Source organism: Arachis hypogaea, chromosome 17 (genome assembly GCF_003086295.3).
Source record: "Arachis hypogaea cultivar Tifrunner chromosome 17, arahy.Tifrunner.gnm2.J5K5, whole genome shotgun sequence".
Taxonomy (NCBI): domain Eukaryota; kingdom Viridiplantae; phylum Streptophyta; class Magnoliopsida; order Fabales; family Fabaceae; genus Arachis; species Arachis hypogaea.
The window spans coordinates 58788817-58794614 of NC_092052.1; the positions used below are offsets into that span (position 1 = coordinate 58788817).

General features: G+C 34.0%; 1 long non-coding RNA gene across 1 annotated transcript; it reads right to left on the minus strand.

Moving 5' to 3' along the window:
• Window positions 1-484: 484 nt before the first annotated feature.
• Window positions 485-1657, minus strand: LOC112763320 (uncharacterized). The gene is made up of 3 exons (XR_003815284.2): window positions 1543-1657; window positions 1197-1280; window positions 485-1112 (listed from the first exon to the last, which is right to left on the minus strand). It is a non-coding gene; the product is annotated as an uncharacterized lncRNA (long non-coding RNA).
• Window positions 1658-5798: the final 4141 nt, after the last annotated feature.

Genomic DNA, 5798 nt, shown 5'->3' on the forward strand with positions numbered 1-5798 from the left:
ATGAGTAGTGTGATAGATCATCCATTATGAGATCCATTGTTTTTACCACTGTCCTGCAGAATTTTAAATAATCTTGTGTTAGTGCATGTTATAAAAGCTACTTTAATTAAGTCCAACAAATCCAATTCCATATCCAAATTGATTAAAAATGAAAATGGCAAGCAACTTTAATTAGGTCCCACAATAATGCATATTCAGCCATTAGAACAAAAAACACAAATCAAAAACAAAATTGTGACTCACTAAATTTCAATATGACTGCATTAGTGAATTACATACAAACAGATGTAGTAGTAATTGCATTTAACTGAGTTGCTATGGCTAACACAGATTTTAGACTTTACATAGTACATAGTACTTACTCTACAAAGTAAAATACAAATAAGGATAAGGTATTCTTTGCAATTTGCAAATCAGCAAAGTACTCAATATTTAAAGAGGCAAATGCACTCAAGTGAAAGTAAATTTTAATACAATTGGGTGTGATGTTGATAAAGCAAACTAAAAACAAACATAATTGACATGATATTAAAAATTAAATCCAATACAGGTAAAAATTTTTTGAAAAGGAATGAAATAAAATATTAGAAAGACATGATCCTTCTTGGTGGTACATGCAGAGCAGTAGTAACCCTAATTAGTAGTTATTAACCAAAATCAAACCTAATTTGACTCGTTAATTACACTAGTTAGGCAAAGAGAAAGAATAAAAAAAAAACAGAAACAGACAAATTAAAGGGGTTAAAAAAGTTGGAAATGAAGAGGTAGCATTAGCGTGGAGCAGTGTTGATGATCATGGTAATCATAATCAAATTAAACAAAAAAAATTATGAATTTGCAAACATCTCGAGTTCAAATAATAGTGCAAATGATTACAAGCTCTATTTAAAACCAAACATATAGTCATGCAAAAACAAAAACAAAAAAAACTTCAAATTCTGCTGCATTGATATGACAAATTGAAAACCGCATTGGATTGCCATGTAACAAATCACTAATATAAAGGTTGAAGTCAATACGGTTGGTGAATTAGAGCACTTACCTTTTCAGTCAAATCAAGCGCTCCACATAATTGTAGTCTCATCATGTGTAAGCTCACCACCTTTCCCAGCCTTACAACAAGCAAGTCCAATATTTGTTAATCAAATAGAAAGGCAAGACAGTTGGGTTGATTGATGAACAATAACAATATGTACCTCCTGGTTGTGAATGGATACAAGAGCTTTTAATTGAGCACGCCTAAATAAAGCCTCATTGTGCCCTAACAGGTAGTCCAGAACCTGTAACAAATGATTTACAGAAAATTAAACCCTTGCAGGCATGGTTGCTAACACACTAGAAAATTCTTCTTAACTAACCAAGATGCATTTAACTGTCCACAAAACAACTCCAAGAAGATCTGAATTTGTACACATATCATTATCTAGTTCATAATATAGATAACATATTTGCACAGATGTCTCATTCTATCGTGTTCCAATCCTCTACTCTCTCGTCAATTATATTATATCGAAAAGGAATAAGCTCTGTAGAATAACATACCTTTCCAACAGGATAGGCAACTGGATAACAGATTATCATCAAAATTCACACAAGCCATGCAAGGTTGGCACCTACAGAAAGACCATATCTACTACAAATTACTTGTGGAATAACCAAAAACCATCAAACAAAAGAGGCAGTATTTCAAAACTTGAAAACATTGATTAGGGGCAAAAACTCTAAAATAACATTGAGAGGGGAATGACAAACCTTCCCAAAGAAGAGAACAAAAGTGACAGAGAGAATGATGGCAACAAACTGGTTGAATATTTTATCAAGCTATACGGAAAGAGCCTGCAGATTGCAAGTTTCAAAGCCAACAGCTGTTTAAGAGTTAGGTAGGGTTTAGCAATCAGTACAAAAATCTACTTATACAATTGCGACTATCAGAGATATATATATATATATATATATATATATATATATATATATATATATATATATATATATATATATATATATATATATATATATAATTAGCCAGCAGAGAAGAAATTAAATGAAGGAGTTGTAGAATAGGAGATTGGGAATTCAATTACCTCCACGGTAGCAACATTGAAGAGAAGCAAAGTGACAAGAAGCTGGTGTTAGAATTTCTTTATAAAACCAGTAATTTACGTACCTCCAGCCATTGCCAATAAATTCTTTGATTTAATTTGGAACTTCCAATTCTTGAATCACAGAGAGCCAGATGGAATCAAGGTGTATTTTTTGTTGTTATGATCAGAATTGGGGACCCAAATTTTATAAAGTTTATGATGAACAGTCGTGTTCTTTCCATCAAAGAACAGACCAACTGTCAATATAATAATTAATAATTACAATACCACCCAAACTAATTTCTATATTAACAAATTGGACCACAATTAGAATAAAAATTCTAACATTCTCCCACTTGGTCCAACATTTGTTACGTATAGTTTGTAATTACATACTATGCTTAAACAATTAAGACAAATTACACGAATCATAGCGGTAGTTTCTCATTAATCGAGTATTACCTTCTATGTATTACAATGTAATATCTCCTAACTGAATAAACTCTTCATGTGGTATTTCTGTAGGAATAAGCCCAATGCTTATTCTAGGTCCTTCACTGAATTTTATTTGTCATTCTCAATCATGTATGCGCATATATACTGACCAAATGAGAAACAAACAATAATAGGAATTTCATATCCAAATATGTCATATAATATAACATGAGTCATATAAGTGACGTTACAGAACATAAACCCATACTAGTAACATGATCCTTAAACAATCCTGGTGGCATGCCTTTTGTCAAAGGATCAGCTATCATCTGTTTAGTACTAATATGCTCTATCTGTACCTCATTAGACCTAACTCGGTCTTTAATGGCTAAGTACTTAATGTCGATGTGCTTACTTCGACTACTACTTCTATTATTCTTAGCCATAAACACAGCAGCTGAATTGTCACAATATATTCTTAATGGCCTAGAGATACAATCCATAATTTTAAGCCCAGAGATGAAATTCTTTAACCAAACACCTTGTGATGTAGCCTCAAAACAAGCAATAAACTCGGCTTCCATGGTAGAAGTGGCTACAAGTGATTGTTTTGCACTCTTCCAAGATACTGCTCCATCAGCAAGCATAAAGATGTATCCTGACGTTGACTTTCTAGAATCAACACATCCCGCCAAGTCTGAATCTGAGTATCCAATAATTTCCAAATTGTCGGTTTGTCTATATGTAAGCATGAAGCCCTTGGTCCCTTGAAGGTACCTTAAGACCTTCTTTGTAGCTCTCCAATGGATAATTCCTGGATTGCTTTGATATCTTCCTAACATGCTAACAGCAAAAGCAATGTCAGGTCTTGTACAGACCTGAGCATACATTAGGCTTCCAACAGCTGAAGCATAAGGAATATTCTGCATCTGTTTCTTTTCAAGTTCATTTTTGGGACATTGATCTAAGCAGAATTTGTCACCTTTCACAATAGGTGCAACACTTGGTGAACAATTTTGCATTTTAAACCTCTCAAGAACTTTATTAATATAGGCTTCTTGAGATAAACCTAAAATTCCTTTATGTTTATCTCTATGAATCTTTATGCCAATGACATAAGATGCATCACCCATATCTTTCATATCAAAATGTCTAGAGAGAAATTGTTTCACTTCATGTAACAACCCTAAATCATTTGTTGCAAGCAAAATATCATCTACATATAAGATGAGAAATATGATCTTGCTCCCACTAACCTTGTGATATATACATTGATCAGAAATATTTTCAATGAATCCAAATGAATAAATCACATTGTGAAACTTCAAATACCATTGTCGGGAAGCCTGCTTAAGACCATACATTGCTCTCTTAAGCTTGCAAACTAACTCCTTACCAGCACTTGAGATAAACCCTTCGGGTTGTCTCATATAGACCTCTTCTTCCAAATCTCCATTAAGGAAGGCCGTTTTCACATCCATTTGATGCAATTCCATGTTAAAGTGTGCTACCAATGCCATAATGATGCGGAAAGAGTCTTTCTTTGAAACAGGAGAAAAGGTTTCCCTGTAGTCAACTCCTTCCCTTTGAGTAAATCCTTTGGCAACAAGTCGAGCCTTGTAGCGCTCAATATTTCCTGATGAATCCTTCTTGGTTTTAAATACCCATTTACAGCCAATGGCCTTTTCCCCATCAGACAATTCTACAAGATCCCAAACTTGGTTATCTGCCATAGAATTCATTTCATCCTTCATAGCATCTAGCCAGAAATTGGAATTACGACTTTCCATTGCTTGTGAAAACGTCGTTGGGTCATTTTCATCACAAACATCATAGTCAGACTCAGCAAGATACACTACATAGTCACTAGAAATTGCAGGCTTTCTTATTCTTGTTGATCTTCTTAATGTTACATCATCAACCTCTTGTAAAGGTAGTGGCATAACAAGTTCTCCCTCTTCTTGAAGTTGCTCTTGAGCAATATGTTCTTGAACAACATTTTCATTATGAAGAGTTTGATCCTCCACCATATGATCTACTTGAACATTATCTTCATGATGTGGAACATTAGTAATAGGTTGTTCTACATTGACCCTATTTGTATGGGCATTGTATTGAACAATCATTCTTGTACATGGAGAAGTTTGATAAACATTATCATTCTCAACAACTTTAAGAGGATGATTTCTCCCACTTTCCACATCATGCTCTAAAAACCTTGCATTTCTAGATTCAACTATTTTACTTGAATGGGAGGGACAATAAAATCTGTAACCCTTAGACTTTTCTGCATAGCCGATAAAATAGGCACTTATCGTCCTTGGGTCCAACTTCCTTTCTTGTGGATTATAAACCCGAACTTCAGCAGGACAACCCCAAATACGTATATGATTCAAACTAGGTTTCCAACCTTTCCATAGCTCAAATGGCGTTTTAGAAACTACCTTTGTTGGAACTCTATTTAATATATACGCAGCTGTCTTAAGGGCTTCACTCCACAAGGATAAAGGAAGGTTGGAGTTGCTAAGCATACTCCTCACCATATCCAGCAAAGTCCTATTTCTTCTTTCAGCTACACCATTTTGATCTGGTGTGCCAGGCATGGTGTATTGTGCCACAATACCATGCTCTTGAAGATACTTTGCAAATGGACCAGGTGCTTGTCCACTTTCAGTATATCTCCCATAGAATTCTCCACCTCTATCTGATCTTACGATCTTAATTTTCTTTCCACATTGTTTCTCTACTTCAGCTTTATAAACTTTAAAAGCGTCCAATGCCTCATATTTATTATGAAGCATATAGAGATACATATATCGTGAATAATCATCAATAAAGGAGATGAAGTATTTCTGACCACTTAAGGACATATCAGGACAACATATGTCAGTGTGAATTATTTCTAATATGTCAGAACTCCTTTTAGCACCTTTTTGAGACCTTTTGGTTTGCTTTTCCTTAATGCAATCCACACAAGTATCAAAATTAGTAAAGTCTAGAGTTTCAAGAACTCCATCACTTACTAATTTCTTTATTCTCTCAATGGAGATGTGTCCCAACCTTCGGTGCCATAACATGGAGGATTTTTCATTCATACCATTACCATGCATAACCATAAGACTAGATGGAACATTATTAGCTAAATGGACTTTAAATAAATCACCAATTAAAGTACCACGTCCAATAATATTAGAATTTTTAATAATGTCAACAGAATCATCATAAAAATTTATACATAATCCTTGTTTTACAAGCTTAGATAAAGAAATCAAATTTTTAGAA